This window comes from Triticum dicoccoides, chromosome 6A (genome assembly GCF_002162155.2).
Source record: "Triticum dicoccoides isolate Atlit2015 ecotype Zavitan chromosome 6A, WEW_v2.0, whole genome shotgun sequence".
Taxonomy (NCBI): domain Eukaryota; kingdom Viridiplantae; phylum Streptophyta; class Magnoliopsida; order Poales; family Poaceae; genus Triticum; species Triticum dicoccoides.
The window spans coordinates 56763949-56781702 of NC_041390.1; the positions used below are offsets into that span (position 1 = coordinate 56763949).

General features: G+C 50.4%; 1 pseudogene; it reads left to right on the plus strand.

Moving 5' to 3' along the window:
* The first annotated feature begins 608 nt into the window (after window positions 1–608).
* Window positions 609–17754, plus strand: part of LOC119314762 — a 33280-nt pseudogene continuing 16134 nt past the window's right edge.

Here is a 17754-nt window from a genome sequence, read left to right on the forward strand (position 1 = left end):
CAACTTCCCTATCCCTTCTTCGCCGCCGGCCACCAGCACTCTCCTCTGCCGTGACCCACCCCAACACACACACACCGCAATCCTGCCGTCCGCGGTCGGCCACCACCACTCTTCGTCGTCGGAACCACCTCCGCTGCCTGGGCTATTATGCCTGGCTGCGTTTTTTGGGGGCAAATAATCTCAAGGGAGCCGGAGGCGGAAGAAGAGTCGATTTCCTTGTGCAGTCCAGACAGAAAGGGGATCGATTTCGGTTTGTGCGGCAAGCGCAATCGAAAAGGATTATTTTTTTTATTTGGATTCTATCTGTTGAGAAGTTGTAATCAGGGCCCTCCTCCCTTTCCCCTTTTGGAGGAGTGCCGGCCATCAATAAATCGAGGAGTGGGAGGAGCACGAGGTGGCCCTCATTGATCGAATAAGTTGGCCTCTTCTATTTCACGGATGATTAGTCTGCTTTGTTGCGCCGGCCAATGAGTAGATAGAGGAGGATAAGGAGCCTGGTGATCACAGGCGTCCGCCGTTGTCACAGACATCAGCAAGGCCAGTTTTTATCCGATCAGTGCCGTGTCCCAACATCAGTAAGGACAATTCAATTTTTGACGCGATCAGCCATGAAAAACAAGAACGGTCGTCGCAGACGCAATGTAAGCCTTTCTTATTTTGTGCTTGATGTTTCTCTTGTTGGGAAACGCAGTAATTTCAAAAATTTCCTACGCACACGCAAGATCATAGTAATGCATAACAACGAGAGGGGAAAGTGTTGTCTACGTACCCTCTTAGACCGGAAGCGGAAGCGTTAGCACAACGCGGTTGATGTAGTCGTACGTCTTCACGGCCCGACCGATCAAGCACCGAAACTACGACACCTCCGAGTTCTAGCACACGTTCAGCTCGATGACGATCCCCGGACTCCGATCCAGCAGAATGTCGGGGAAGAGTTCCGTCAGCACGACGGCGAGGTGACGATCTTGATGTTCTACCGTCGCAAGGCTTCGCCTAAGCACCGCTACAATATTATCGAGGATTATGGTGGAGGAGGGCACCGCACACGGCTAATAGATCTCAAGGATCAATTGTTGTGTCTTTGGGGTGCCCCCCTGCACCCGTATATAAAGGAGCAAGGGAGGAGGAGGCCGGCCCTAGGAGGGGGCGCGCCAAGTGCGGAGTCCTACTAGGACTCCCTAGTCCTAATAGGATTCCACCTCCCATATGGAATAGGAAAAGAGGAAGGGAAAAGGAGAAGGAAGGAAGGGGGCGCCCCCCTTCCCTAGTCCAATTCGGACCAGACCAAGGGGAGGGGTGCGGCCACCCTTGAGGCCCTTTTCCTTCTTTCCCGTATGGCCCAATAAGGCCCAATACGTATTCCCGTAACTCTCCGGTACTCCGAAAAATACCCGAATCACTCGGAACCTTTCCGATGTCCGAATATAGTCGTCCAATATATCGATCTTTACGTCTCGACCATTTCGAGACTCCTCGTCATGTCCCCGATCTCATCCGGGACTCCGAACTCCTTCGGTACATCAAAACTCATAAACTCATAATATAACTGTCATCGAAACCTTAAGCGTGCGGACCCACGGGTTCGAGAACAATGTTGACATGACCGAGACACGTCTCCGGTCAATAATCAATAGCGGAACCTGGATGCTCATATTGGCTCCCACATATTCTACGAAGATCTTTATCGGTCAGACCGCATAACAACATACGTTGTTCCCTTTGTCATCGGTATGTTACTTGCCCGAGATTCGATCGTCGGTATCTCAATACCTAGTTCAATCTCGTTACCGGCAAGTCTCTTTACTCGTTCCGTAATACATCATCCTGCAACTAACTCATTAGTTGCAATGCTTGCAAGGCTTAAGTGATGTGCATTACCGAGAGGGCCCAGAGATACCTCTCCGACAATCAGAGTGACAAATCCTAATCTCGAAATACGCCAACCCAACAAGTACCTTCGGAGACACCTGTAGAGCACCTTTATAATCACCCAGTTACGTTGTGATGTTTGGTGGCACACAAAGTGTTCCTCCGGTAAACGGGAGATGCATAATCTCATAGTCATAGGAACATGTATAAGTCATGAAGAAAGCAATAGCAACAAACTAAACGATCAAGTGCTATGCTAACGGAATGGGTCAAGTCAATCACATCATTCTCCTAATGATGTGATCCCGTTAATCAAATGACAACTCATGTCTATGGTTAGGAAACATAACCATCTTTGATCAACGAGCTAGTAAAGTAGAGGCATACTAGTGACACTCCGTTTGTCTATGTATTCACACATGCATTATGTTTCCGGTTAATACAATTCTAGCATGAATAATAAACATTTATCATGATATAAGGAAATAAATAATAGCTTTATTATTGCCTCTAGGGCATATTTCCTTCATGTCCTTGACGTAATGTTCATCCTCAAAATTAAATACTGATAATTTGTTGTTCCAGCCAAATGCAATGCAGAAAGCAGCTCGCAAGGAAGCTAGTGCTGGCAACGGAGACGGAGACGGAGACAGGCTTAGCAAGGTGCCCAATGATCTTCTAGTCAACATTCTTGAGAGGGTGGACACGCTCGATGCAATAAGGTCCTATCCAAGCAAATGTTGAAGCTCCCCGCCATGTTCTCGCGCTTCTTCATAAGTTTTGATTCCATCCCAGCTTACCATGATAAAGCTCGTCTTCCCAGCCTCAGCCTCAGTGACGTGTTCCGAACCAACAGTGCTGTGGCTCATGTCATAGATAACATCTTGAGCACAAGGAGCCCGACGATCACCATCAGAAAACTCAAAATCAGATTCTCTTGATGCAACAGGACTCTCTCACCATTGGCAAATCTGTGGCCTGCGCCATGGCAACCAACAAGGTTGAGGCAACCGAGTTTGAGATTGTAACGGAGAAGCCTTACAAGATATGCTCTTCTGCTGATCTCCTCCGCTATGGGAAGCAGTTCAATGATTTTGTTGTTGTTTGTCCGGATGCATTTGCTGGCCTTAGGCGCCTGTGGCTGCGCAATATGAGCTTTGGTGAACTGGACATTCCCAACATCCTCAGCACTTGCAAGCTCTTGGAGTATTTGGGTTTAAGCCATTGCGACTCGGGGATCCATTCTGTGCTGCAAGTAGAGCATGCCCAACTTGTTGAGCTCCAAGTTGACAATGGGAAATTTGAGAGAGTTGAGCTGATATGTCTACCGAAACTCCAACGGGTGACCTATACTAATTGGTCCTCTTATGAAGATCCCATGTATTTTGGTTTTGTGCCACAACTTTCAAAGCTGAGCCTTATTAAAATTGGCGTCGGTTCACAGAAGACCCTTGAGTTAAGTCAGCTACTTGCTAATGTTCCTTCCATAAGTGAACTATATCTGGATTTTAGAAGTGAGAAGGTACCCATCAGTCATTTGAATCATATCTTTCCATTCTCATACTATGTAATGACTGTTATATGTAGCAATAGTAAGAGGGGCGGAGCCAGGATTTAGACATAGGGGGGGCCAAGACGATGGTAAATCCAAAAAAAATTTGCTTCACAAACTACCTAATAGTTTTATATCCAAGTATCATTCACATTTTATTTTACCTAGATACACACAATTTTTTTAATAGCAAGATTGTAAGGGAACCCCCTACAGTATAATTGGTGCAACAAACCCAAATTGCAAGTACCAAGCCTTGAACCTGGGTCGGTGGGAAGGGATCAGCCCCTTCCCACCACTAGGCTCGAACGTGTCTAGGTATAGCTAATATAGGTCAATAATTCCATATACGCATCAAGAAGTTGATATTCAAACTACTCCAAAATATGACATGACATGCCTTGCTACAAAACATTGTCATATGGAAATTTATGATATATAGAAAATAACAATTATTTTATACATGTCTGAATGAAAAACCATCACTAGTATTATAAAATTTGGTTGTTGTATTGTGACGCCCGCGATTTGACCGTACACTAATCATACACACAAACGTGTACGATCAAGATCAGGGACTCACGGGAAGATATCACAACACAACTCTACAAATAAAATAAGTCATACAAGCATCATATTACAAGCCAGGGGCCTCGAGGGCTCGAATACAAGAGCTCGATCATAGACGAGTCAGCGAAAGCAACAATATCTGAGTACAGACATAAGTTAAACAAGTTTGCCTAAAGAAGGCTAGCACAAACTGGAATACAGATCGAAAGAGGCGCATGCCTCCTGCCTGGGATCCTCCTAAACTCCTCCTGGTCGTCGTCAGCGGGCTGCACGTAGTAGTAGGCACCTCCCGAGTAGTAGTAGTCGTCATCAACGGTGGCGTCTGGCTCCTGGACTCCAACGACTGGTTGCAACAATCGGATATAGGAAAGGGGAAAAGAGGGAGAAAAACAACCGCGAGTACTCATCCAAAGTACTCGCAAGCAAGGAGCTACACTACATATGTAAGCATTGGTATCAAATGGAATAAGGGTATCATATGTTGACTGAACTGCAGAATGCCGGAATAAGAGGGGGATAACTAGTCCTGTCGAAGACTACGCTTCTGGTAACCTCCACCTTGCAGCAGGAGAAGAGAGTAGATGGTAAGTTCACCAAGTAGCATCGCATAGCATAATCCTAACCGATGATCCTCCCCTCGTCGCCATGTGAGAGAGCGACCACCGGTTGTATCTCGCACTTGGAAGGGTGTGTTTTATTAAGTATCCGGTTCTAGTTGTCATAAGGTCAAGGTACAACTCCAAGTCATCTTGTTACCGAAGATCACGACTATTCGAATAGATTAACTTCCCTGCAGGGGTGCACCACATAACCCAACACGTTCGATCCCATTTGGCCGGACACACTTTCCTGGGTCATGCCCGGCCTCGGAAGATCAACACGTCGCAGCCCTACCTAGGCACAATAGTGAGGTCAGCACGCCGATCTAAATCCTATGGCGCAGGGGTCTGGGCCCATTGCCCATTGCACACCTGCACGTTGCGTACGCGGCCGGTGAGAAAACCTAGCCTCCCTTATACAAGAGTAGGCGTTCCAGTCCAACCCGGCGCGCGCCACTCAGTCGCTGACATCACGAAGGCTTCGGCTGATACCACGACGTCGAGTGCCCATAACTGTCCCCGTGTAGATGGTTAGTGCGTATAGGCCAGTAGCCAGACTCAGATCAAATACCAAGATCTCGTTAAACGTGTTATTTTGAAATAACCACGAAAGCCGACCAGGGCCAGGCCTACCTCTCTCCTAGGTGGTCTCAACCTGCCCTGTCGCTTCGCCACAAAGATCCACTCAGAGGGCCGTCGGGACAAACGTCCTTTCGGACCCAATCCGTGAATCACTCACGGGTACTCCTACGAGCCGACCCGTCTTTAGTCACCACAAGTATCATATATTATGTATATGTATATACCCGTGATCAACTCCCGAGTGATCACGGCCCGATAGTATAGCATGGCAGATGGACAAGAATGTATGGCCACTGATGATAAACTAGCATCCTATACTAAGCATTAGGATTGCAGGTAAAGGTAACAACAGTAGTAGCAAGGACAGGCTATGCATCAGGATAGGATTAACGGAAAGCAGTAACATGCTACACTACTCTAATGCAAGCAGTATAAAGAGTAGAGTAGGCGATATCTGGTGATCAAGGGGGGGCTTGCCTGGTTGCTCTAGCAAGTAAGGGTCGTCAACAACGTAGTCGGACGAGGCACCAGCAGCAGCGTCAGCCCCGTAGTCTACCGGAGAGAAGAGGGGGAAGAAACAATGAATACAATGCAAACAGATGCATAACGATGCATGACATGACAAGTAGCGGTGTTAGGGGTGCCCTAACGCGGTATGAGGTGACACCGGTGAAGGGGGGAAACATCCGAGAAAATATCCCCGGTGTTTTGCTTTTTCGGACAAAAGAATCGGAGAGGGAAAGTTGCGTGTTCACAATGCTAGGGATGCGTGGCAGACGAACGAGCTATGTATTTGAGTTCGTCTCGTCGTTCTGAGCAACTTTCATGTACAAAGTATTTTCATCGGAGTTACGATTTATTTTACATTAAATTTCGAAGCTTTAAACATTTTCTAAAATTATTATTTTATTTAATTTGAAATTCAAATAAATACTAAATGCTATGGGTACATAGAGAAGTGTACCCATGGGTGTAATGTGTGGCTGACAATGGGCCAGGGTAAAAGTCAACAGTGCACAGTCAGCAGTTGACTCAGTCTACGTTGACTAGTCAACATGGTCAAAGGGCCCGCATGTCATGGACTGGTGTTAAACTATTTTAACTAATTGGTTCTATTTAGAAGTGGGACCCATATGTCAGTGGGACATGTGTTCAAATTATTTTAGTAAACAATTTACCTAGTGGGGGCCCATGTAATAGACTCAAAATGGGGTGGGTTAGTACTAGAGAGGGCTTAGTCCCTAATCTAATCAGGGCCGGTCTCCATGGCAATTGCCCAGCCGGTCACACACACACAGAACACCCATGGTGCTCTTGACCATGGTCAAGGCCATGGCCAGCAATAGCAGCTACAGCGAGAGTAGGTAGCAGCGGCAACCAGCGGCAATAGCAAAGAGCAACAACTGCGGCAAGAGTAGCAGCGGTCAGAGCAAGGTGTTTATGGCGGGTCAGTTGCAGCTCGAGGGTGAGCAAAAGGAGCATCTAGGAAGCAGCTATAGGTCACTACAGGCACGACGGAAGACACTGGGAGGCTCAGAGAGCTCGGCAACGAGAGGCACGTCGTCCATGGCGACGACGAGATTCGGCGCTTGCGGGGAGCGGTGATACATCATGGAATCGACGGGGAAATTAGGGGGAATCGCCGAGGAGCTCACCGCGGGTGAGGGAGTCCTGGATTAGGGGGTGTTCGGATAGCCGAATTATACCTTCAGCCGGACTCCTGGACTATGAAGATACAAGATTGAAGACTCCATCCCGTGTCCGGAAGGGATTTTCCTTGGCGTGGAAGGCAAGCTTGGTGATACGGATGTTCAGATCTCCTACCATTGTAACCGACTCTATGTAACCCTAACCCTATCCGCTGTCTATATAAACCGGAGGGTTTTAGTCCGTAGGACAACATACACATCAACAATCATACCATAGGCTAGCTTCTAGGGTTTAGCCTCTCTGATCTCGTGGTAGATCAACTCTTGTAATACCCATATCATCAATATTAATCAAGCAGGACGTAGGGTTTTACCTCCATCGAGAGGGCCCGAACCTGGGTAAAACTTCGTGCCCCCTGCCTCCTGTTACCATCCGGCCTAGACGCACAGTTCGGGACCCCCTACCCGAGATCCGCCGGTTTTGACACCGACATTGGTGCTTTCATTGAGAGTTCCTCTGTGCCGTCGCCGTGAGGCCCGATGGCTTCTATGATCATCAATGGCGATGCAGTCTAGGGTGAGACCTTCCTTCCCGGACAGATCTTCGTCTTTGGCGGCTTCGCACTGCGGGCCGATTCACTCGGCCATCTAGAGCAGGTCGAAAGCTACGCCCCTGGCCATCAGGTCAGATTCGGAAGTTTAAACTACACGGCCGACATCCGCTGGGACTTGATCTTCGACGGATTTGAACCACTGCCGAGCGCGCCGCACTGTCACGACGAGCATGATCTAGCTCTGCCGCCGAACAGTGCCCTGGAGGCCGCACCCGCATCGGCTCCGACCCCTAGTTCGGAGCCGACCGCGCCGATTGAGGATGGGCGGTTGGACGCCACCTCGGGGGCTGCGATCCCAACGGCGGCTGAGCCGAACACCAGCCCCGTACTCTGCAAGACTCGTGACTCCATGGAGCCGGATTCTTCTCCGGACTCCGAACCCTCCGCGCCCCTGCCAAGCGAATCCGATTGGGCGCCGATCATGGAGTTCACGGCCGCGGACGTCTTTCAGCACTCGCCTTTCGGCGATATCCTGAAATCACTGAAGTCTCTCTCGTTGTCAGGAGAGCCCTGGCCGGACTACGGTCATCAAGGTTGGGGTACGGACGATGAAGAAATTCAAAACCCACCCACCACCCACTTTGTAGCCACTGTCGACAACTTAACCGACATGTTCGACTTCGACTCCGAAGACATCGACGGTATGGACGCCGATGAAGGAGATGATGAAGAACCAGCGCCTACTAGGCCCTGGAAAGCCACATCGTCATATGACATATACATGGTGGACACCCCAAAAGAGGGAGAGGGCAATGGAACAGCGGAGGATGACCCCTCCAAGAAACAGCAAAAGCGTCGGCGTCAGCGGCGCTGCTCAAAATCCCGCCAACACAAAAACGACGATTCCAGCACGGGAGATAATAATACCCCGGAAAGCGCCGAAGAGCATCCCCCCGAGCAAGATTTAGCACAGGAGGATGGAGAAACCAGCCCTCATGAGAGAGCGGCCGATAGAGAGGTCGAGGACGATAATTGTATGCCTCCCTCCGAAGACAAGGCAAGCCTCGACGACGACGAATTCGCCGTGCCAGAGGATCCCATCGAACAAGAGCGTTTTCAACGCAGGCTTATGGCCACGGCAAGAAGCCTCAAGAAAAAACAGCAACAGCTTAAAGCTGATCAAGATCGGCTTGTCGATAGATGGACTGAAGTCCTTGCGGCCGAAGAGCATAAACCCGAACGCCCCTCCAAGTGCTACCCGAAGCGCAGGTTGCTACCCCGATTAGAGGAGGAAGCACTCGACGCGGCCGACAGGCCACCTCGTGGCCGCGACAGAGAGGCCTCATGGCCCTTCACCCAAGCCGCACCCCGTACCAAGGCACGGGAATATGGCCGGACTTACGAGACATGTTGGAGGACAAGGCAAGGCAAATAAGATCGATCTACGGATCACGTAGGCGCCCCACGGCTCGAGACGATAACCGTCACGCCGGCCACAAATTCGGCAGCGTCGAACACAGTAGACAAAGCTCATTGGAGCTACTTCATGATGTCGCCCAGTATAGAGGCGCCGCACACCCATTGTGCTTCACAGACGAAATAATGGATCATCAAATCCCCGAGGGTTTCAAACCCGTAAACATCGAATCATATGATGGCTCAACAGATCCCGTGGTATGGATCGAGGATTATCTCCTTCATATCCACATGGCCCGCGGCGATAATTTCCACGCCATCAAATACCTCCCACTCAAGCTTAAAGGACCAGCCCGGCAATGGCTTAACAACCTGCCAACAGGGTCAATCAGCTGTTGGGAGGACCTGGAAGCCGCATTCCTCGACAATTTCCAGGGCACTTATGTGCGACCCCCAGACGCTGACGACCTAAGCCACGTAATTCAGTAGCCAGACGAATTGGCCAGGCAATTCTGGACACGGTTCCTAACAAAGAAAATCAAATACTCGACTATCCGGACGCAGAGGCCTTAGCAGCCTTCAAGCATAATATCCATGACGAATGGCTTGCCCGGCACCTAGGACAGGAGAAGCCGAAATCTATGGCAGCACTCACGGCACTCATGACCCGCTTTTGCATGGGAGAAGACAGTTGGCTTGCTCGTAGCAACAATATGACCAAGAACCCTGGTCGTTCGGACACCAGGGACATTAGTGGCAGGTCGCATCGCATCCAGCAGAAGCGCCGCATGAACAGCGACAATGCTAAGGATACGACAGTTAATGCCGGATTCAGAGGCTCTAAATCCGGCCAGCGGAAAAAGTCATTCAAAAGGAATCCTAGGGGCCCGTCCAGCTTGGACCGAATACTCGACCGCTTGTGCCAAATACATGGCACCCCCGAAAAGCCGGCCAATCACACCAACAGGGACTGTTGGGTGTTCAAGCAGGCAGGCAGATTAAGCACCGACAATGAGGACAAGCGGCTGCATAGCGATGACGACGAGGAGCCCCGGCCGCCGAACAACAATGGACAGAAGGGTTTTCCCCCACAAGTGCGGACGATGAACATGATATACGCCACCCACGTCCCCAAGAGGGAGCGGAAGCGCGCGTTAAGGGACGTATACGCGGTAGAGCTAGTCGCCCCAAAGTTCAACCCATGGTCCTCCTGCCCGATCACCTTTGATCGAAGAGACCATCCCACTAGCATCCATCATGGCGGATTCGCCGCATTGGTTCTCGACCCAATTATTGACGGATTTCATCTCACTAGAGTCCTTATGGACGGCGGCAGTAGCCCGAACCTGCTTTACCAGGATACAGTGCGGAAAATGGGCATAGATCCCTCAAGGATTAAGCCCACCAAAACGACCTTTAAAGGCGTAATACCAGGTGTAGAGGCCAGCTGTACAGGCTCAGTCACACTTGAAGTGGTCTTCGGATCTCCGGATAATTTCCGAAGCGAGGAGTTAATCTTCGACATAGTCCCGTTTCGTAGTGGCTACCATGCACTGCTCGGGCGAACCGCATTCGCCAAGTTCAATGCGGTCCCGCACTATGCATACCTTAAGCTCAAGATGTCAGGCCCTCGAGGAGTAATTACGGTCAATAGAAACACCGAACGCTCCCTCCGAATGGAGGAGCACATGGCGGCCCTTGCAGCGAAAGTATAAAGCAGCCTCTCCAGGCAGTTCTCCAGTCCGGCCATTAAACGTCCGGACACAGTCAAGCGCGCCCGGAGTAACCTACAACAAGACCGCCTGGCACGTTCCGAGCAGGCGTAGCAATGCGGCCCCAACCCAACCCTCGCAAAAAGGCGACGCCAGTACTTCGCGTACATAACTACGCTCTAGAAATACCATGGGCATAGGGGGAGGCGCACCATCACGGCACGCCCAAAACACGGCTTAAACCGCACCAGGGGCTGCCCAATTTTTTTATACTTTTCTCTTACTTCCAGGACTCTACTCTTCGGAAGGCTTGTTCGGCAGTTCAATTGCCGCACAAACGATGCAAGGACCAGGGAAGCAGACAAGCCATGCCGCATTACGGAAATCCCAGGTGGTCTCTATCACGAGCAGTATACCTGTTTCGCATACTATCCCGCAGCTTGCCCCTGAAGCAGACATGTTAAATAGTCCAACTTTTCGTTTATCGCATCACTTGTATCGTTCTGCTTTGATCGCAGCTATTTTAATGAACAATGCATAGCTTTTGTCTATTTTTTGCATTACCCTTTTTTAATATATATATATATATATATATATATATATATATATATATATATATATATATATATATATATATATATATATATATATATATATATGTTCCTTAATGACATGTTGCACCTGTACACTTTGGTACGGCCAAAATATGCCAGGGGCTTCAGTACCCCTCAACATGGTGTGAGAAGTCCGAACACTTTAACAAGTGCGGCACCCTGAACTTATAGCATTATATGCATCGGCTCCGAATCATGTCTTGGGTCAATAGTTGGGTTTGCCCGGCTCCTATGTTTTGGTGCCTTACGTTCCGCTATATCGGCTAAGGTAGCACTAGGAGAACCACTGCGATTGTGCCCCAGTTGAGCTGGGCCGAGCACCTCAGTGGAGAAAGCTAAAACTGACTGTCATGATGAAGCGAGAGCTGGTCGCTGTTCGAGAGGTTTTTTCGAGTCCCTAAAGACTTATGCCACTTCGGGCGAGGAGTCGGCTCTGTCCGGCCAAGGCGTGGATAGCGCCCCGAAATCGGTCTTCCGAATACTAGGGGCTTTGCCGAAATTTAAAATTATAGAATTCTATGGCTAAGTGAGAGTGTTCACGCATTATAGTCCGATTGCCTCGTTCGTTGGGCTGAGCGCCTCCCTCGAAGGACCCAAATATGGGAAAAAGAGCGCCCAGGTTTATCCCGGAACACCCCAGCACTAGCGGCACGGGGGCAGAAGCCGACGACTCGCCATCTCTCAGTATTGATAAACAGCCGCACAGAAGGTAATATTTTAAATTCAAGCAGCATTGCTTAGCGCATATGAACAAGTTTTCAGCGCACAGGATAACACAAGCGGGTTTTACTCAAAAATACATCCTTGGTACATTCATCCGCAACAAGGCGGGCACCCTTCAGAACATCCTTATAATAATTCTCAGGCTTGCGATGCTCTTTCCCCGGTGGTGGCCCGTCCTTCACAAGCTTCTCCGCATCCAGCTTGCCCCAGTGCACCTTAGCACGGGCAAGGGCCCTACGGGAACCTTCAATGAAGACGGAGCTCTTGATGTCTTCAAGCCTCGGACAGGCCTCCACCAGCCGCCGCACCAGCCTGAAATAGCTCCCAGGCAGAGCCTCTCCAGGCCACAGCCGAACTAGGAGGCCCTTCATGGCCTGTTCGGCCGCCTTGTGGAGCTCGACCAGTTGCTTCAGCTGGTCGCTCAGGGGCACGGGGTGTCCGACCTCAGCGTACTGAGACCAGAACACCTTCTCCATCGAGCTGCCCTCCTCGGCTCGATAGAATGCGGCGGCATCAGATACACTCCGGGGAAGATCTGCGAACGCTCCTGGAGAGCTCAGGATTTGGGTAAGTAACAGGTAACTCACGTTTATGTGTTTGCTTTGCATAAAGAATGCCTTACCCGCCGCAATCTTCTTCAACTCATCCAACTCCTGGAGGGTCTTCTGGGACTCGGCCTTGGCAGACTTGGCATTTTCCATAGCTGCCGCGAGCTCGGATGCTCGCATCTTCGAGTCAAGCTTTAAACTTTCATGTTTCTTCATGAGAACCTGGAGCTCTTGCCGCACCTTGCCAACCTCAGCCTCATACCTCTCCCGCTCGGTGTGCTCCATGGCCGCACTCTTCTCGGCCTCGAGCAGCGCTTGCTTAAGGGTCGCCACCTCAGACGTGGCCCCTACAATAGCCATGTCAATCCTGTCATTTTTTGCAATTGCACCTTTTTTATATACATATTCAAACAGGGTATTTCTTACCTTCCTTCTCCTCGAGCTGCTTCTTGGCACGCCCGAGCTCTTGCTCGGACTTCTCGAGACTCTGCTTCAGCACGTCCACTTCCGCAGTCAGTGCGGCGGACGCTAGCAGAGAAGCCTGCATACGCATATTGACTCCTTTTGTTAGACTCCTGCGAATTCTTTGATCCTCTATTCTGCTTTTCTTCCCGAACGCCCAACAGAGCATCAGGGGCTACTGTCTATGCGGTAACATTATTTGAACATTCTTTACTTACCTCAAAGCCTGTTAAAAGGCTTGTACAAGCTTCCGTCAGTCCGCTTTTGGCGGACTGAACCTTCTGGATCACCGCACTCATAATAGTGCAGTGCCCCTCGTCGATGGAGGCACATTGGAGCGCCTCCAACATATTGTCCGGCGCCTCTGGTTGGACGGAGGTCACCGGCACGGTAGGCTCGCTCCTCTTGGAAGGAGGTCGCCCGCTGGACTCTGGAACCCTTGAAGATTCCGGAGCTGTGTCCGGCCTTAAGCCGGACTTAGAGCCCTAGGGGGTTTCATCCCCTTTACTCCTCGAGTCCGGGAGGTCGCCTTGCGGCGCCTCCAGGACCACCTCCTCCCGGTTTGGAACCTGTTGGGACAACACTTCGGTGTCGTCCGCAGGGCGGGGGGATGAAGCCATCGGAAGCGAGTTCACCTCCGACGGGTCCAGTGAGCCGCTCGACGATGCGTCGAGCCGGTCTTTGGGTGGGCTGCATAAACATATTCGACATAAGGGAAAGCTATGCAAAAAACAAATACTATGAATTACTCCGGTATCCGGACACTTACGATTTCGCCAGGGGCTTGGCCCTGGGCTGCTACTCCTCTTCGTTGTCGTCGGCGTCGGTGGAGCAGTCCGGAGGAAGGGTTTTCCCCTTCTTGGACCCTCCGGCCTCCTCAGAGAGGCGACCTTCCTTTTCTTCTCTCCTCCCGCTGGAGGGGGAGAGGTCTCTTCTTCTTCCTCCTCGTCTTCATGAGAGGAAGGCGCTTCGGGACCGTCGGATGACGAATCCGACACCTCTTGGCGCCGGGCACTCTTTCGAGTCCCCGTGGCCCTTTTTGTGGCCTTCTTCTCCGGCACCACATAGGGCATCGAAACCAGCAGCTTCGCCAAGCGAGCGTCCGCTGGGCCTTCGGGCAGAGGAGCCGGACAGTTGATCTGTCCGGACGTCACCACCCAATCCTATCAAAGATAAGGGAACTCAGATCCCGCATAGAGTCAAACTATGAAAAACTGATACCCTGCAAAAGGACAAAAGCAGCTTACCGCATGAGCGTGATGCTGAGTACTGAATCCGCGATCCTCGGGAGCGGATGCGGGAGCCTCGGCGCCCTTGAAAAGCATCCTCCAGGCATCTTCGTACGTCATGTCGAAGAGCCTGTTTAGAGTTTGATGCTGCGCCGGGTCGAACTCCCACAGATTGAAGGCCCGTCATTGACACGGGAGAATCAGGCGGATGAGCATAACCTGGACTACGTTGACAAGTTTGAGCTTCTTGTTCACCAGGGTTTGGACGCATGTTTGGAGTCCGGTCAGCTCTCCTTTTTTGCCCCACGACAGGCCGGTCTCCTTCCAGGAGGTGAGCCGCGTAGGGGGTCCGGACCGAAACTCGGGGGCTGCGACCCATTCAGGGTCGCACGGCTCGGTGATGTAAAACCACCCCGATTGCCACCCCTTCAGGGTCTCCACAAAGGAGCCCTCGAGCCACAGGACGTTGGCCATCTTGCCAACCATGGCACCGCCGCACTCCACCTGGCTGCCGCGCACCACCTTCGGCTTGACGTTGAAGGTCTTTAGCCATAAGCCGAAATGAGGGCGGATGCGGAGGAAAGCCTCGCACACGACGATAAACGCCGAGATGTTGAGGACGAAGTTCGGGGCCAGATTGTGGAAATCCAGGCCGTAGTAGAACATGAGCCCCCGGACAAATGGATGCAGAGGGAAGCCCAGTCCGTGGAGGAAATGGGGGAGAAATACCACCCTCTCATGGGGCCTAGGAGTGGGGATGAACTGCCCCTTCTCTGGAAGCTGGTGCGCGATGTCGCTGGCCAGATATCCGGCCTTCCTCAGCTTTTTGATGTGTCCCTCCGTGACGGAGGAGACCATCCACTTGCCTCCCGCTCCGGACATGACTGGAGAAGGTTGAGGTGGTAGTGCGGACTTGGGCACTGGAGCTCGAGTGCGCAAGAATGGATAGGCAAAGGAGGAAGAAGGCGTGGGTGAAAAGGTGGATCCTTATCCCCTTATATGGGTGGGAGCGACTACATGTCCCCACCAGCCTGGTAAAACTTGCATATCTCTGAGCGCCGTAATCAAAGGCGCGGTTGGGTTACCCACGCCCGTATTGATGAGAATCCCGGAATAAAGGGACACGATCTCTGCTTTGACAAGACGTGCCAAGGAAACCGCCTCGCATAACGCGCTGAGGTGGGATAATGAAACGATTTGGATAAAGGCTTGGCCGTGGCGTGTCGCACCATGGAATACGTCAGCAGATTAGATTTGTGTTAATATTATTATTCTCTCTATGGCAATATGTGGGAACTTATTTTGTAGAGCCGGACACTATCTTTGTGTTCAAAATCTTCTATGAAGTACTTGGAGGAGGAACCCGCCTTGCAATGCCGAAGACAATTTGCGTGCCGGACTCGTCGTCATTGAAGCCTGGTTCAGGGGCTACTGAGGGAGTCCTGGATTAGGGGGGGGGTGTTCGGATAGCCGAATTATACCTTCAGCCGGACTCCTGGACTATGAAGATACAAGATTGAAGACTCCGTCCCATGTCCGGAAGGGATTTTCCTTGGCGTGGAAGGCAAGCTTGGCGATACGGATGTTCAGATATCCTACCATTGTAACCGACTCTATGTAACCCTAACCCTATCCGGTGTCTATATAAATCGGAGGGTTTTAGTCCGTAGGACAACATACACATCAACAATCATACCATAGGCTAGCTTCTAGGGTTTAGCCTCTCTGATCTCATGGTAGATCAACTCTTGTAATACCCATATCATCAATATTAATCAAGCAGGACGTAGGGTTTTACCTCCATCGAGAGGGCCTGAACCTGGGTAAAACTTCATGTCCCCTGCCTCCTGTTACCATCCGCCCTAGACGCACAGTTCGGGACCCCCTACCTGAGATCCACCAGTTTTGACACCGACAGCGGGGCACAAGAAAGGCCGGTGGAAGGTTAGGAGCGGCAGACGGCGACGAATTTGATGAGGATGTCCGGCAGCATCCGAGGAAGAAGATGAAGCGGGCGGCGGCATTGGAGTTCTACAACGTCAATCTGGTGGTCTAGACGAAGTAGAGGAGTACGTCCGTCCTCCTGCACATATTCTCAGGCGACAGCGAGCGTGCTGGCCGCAGCTACGATGATGGCCATGGCGGGCAGCCGCTCGGGCACGAACAAAAACGATGATGGCGGCGCAAGATGGTGAGATGAGGGGGGCTAGGGTTCGCGTACGGGGTCGAGGAGGGCCTTATAGACGCTAGGGTGGGGCTGGATGTTCGGCACGTGGCCATCCATGGCCACGGACGATGGCGCGGCGTCCACCCAGCCTCTGATGAACAGAGAGGTTGGGGACGAGCTCCAGGTGGGCTGGGCCTTGCCTGTTCACATCAAGGCCGGTGCATAGTAGGTTAGTTTCTGTTTACTTTATTTTTATTTATTTCTATTTTCATTTTAATTTTCAATAGTAAAATAGTGTTATAAAATATGAAACTTGTACCTTAATTACTATTGCAATTCAGGCCAGAGCAACAATTAGTTTGGTACAATAATAAAATAGGTTTGTATTTTTTTATTATTTAAAAGCATTTAATAATGGTTTTTAGCCCCTGTTTTATTCATTTAAGGGCATTTATTCACTTTGTAAAAATATTGGTTCACCACTGTAATTATCTATGAATTATTTCTCACATTTTTCACATTTTAGTTTTGACATTTGAAAACCCTTATTGTTTGACTTTATTTTAAAGTTAAAATCTGAATCAGTAATAACCAACCTGGGACTAGCAACAGTAAAAATGAAGACATGTCACCATTAGCATGGTATTACTGTAGCTTAATTATCCGGGCGTCACAATTCTCCTCCACTACAAGAAATCTCGTCCCGAGATTTACGAGGTGGAGTAAGGGAAAAGGTTTGGTTACGAAATTCTAATGGGTCTTCTCGATCATGGTTGTTCTTCTCGAAGAGGTCGATCCATTATGTTGATGTCTTCCTTCCTCTGCTTCAGGTCATCATGGTGAAGTCGTCATTCCTCCTTCAGGATCTCCATCGTACTTATGGAAAGCTAAGGGGGAAAACTCGGGAAGGACGGAGCTCAACATACGTTAGGTACCTAGGGGCTATCTCAGTGAACATGGCATAGAGGCATCTCTCGAGTTGAAATTCAAGAAAGTTATCGATAGCAAGGTAAGGATGGGCAACAAGAAGCTCCAAGCGGGTAGGCAGCCGTCCGTTGCCTGTAACAGAGGGTGAAAGGGATTCAGAGCAACGGGAATAAGTATGGTGTCTGATACCAGAATTTATGATCTCTCGGAAGGTGGCTCGTGAATTACTTACGAAGCCAAGCATGAGGAATAACTTTGGAAACAGAGGGTGTACGGGAGAGTCAGGTTTCGATCCTATGGAACTATGGGTTATGGGCCCACCATGTGGGTTAAAAGTAGAAAGGCCGTTGACATCTTACACGGTCATGATAGAAAGACATGTCAGAGGGTAGCCTGTCGGTTATGTTGGCAACAACGTTGGTACCAAGGGCGAGGGACGAAGAGAACCATTTTCCCGCTTGTTGGACGAGGCGGACCAATAGGCAAAGTTCTCGTCCATCGGTGGCTACTGGAATGTCATCAACAATAGTAACAGGGTCATGCTAACAGAATCGTACACCAAGGTGTTTACATAAGTAGGA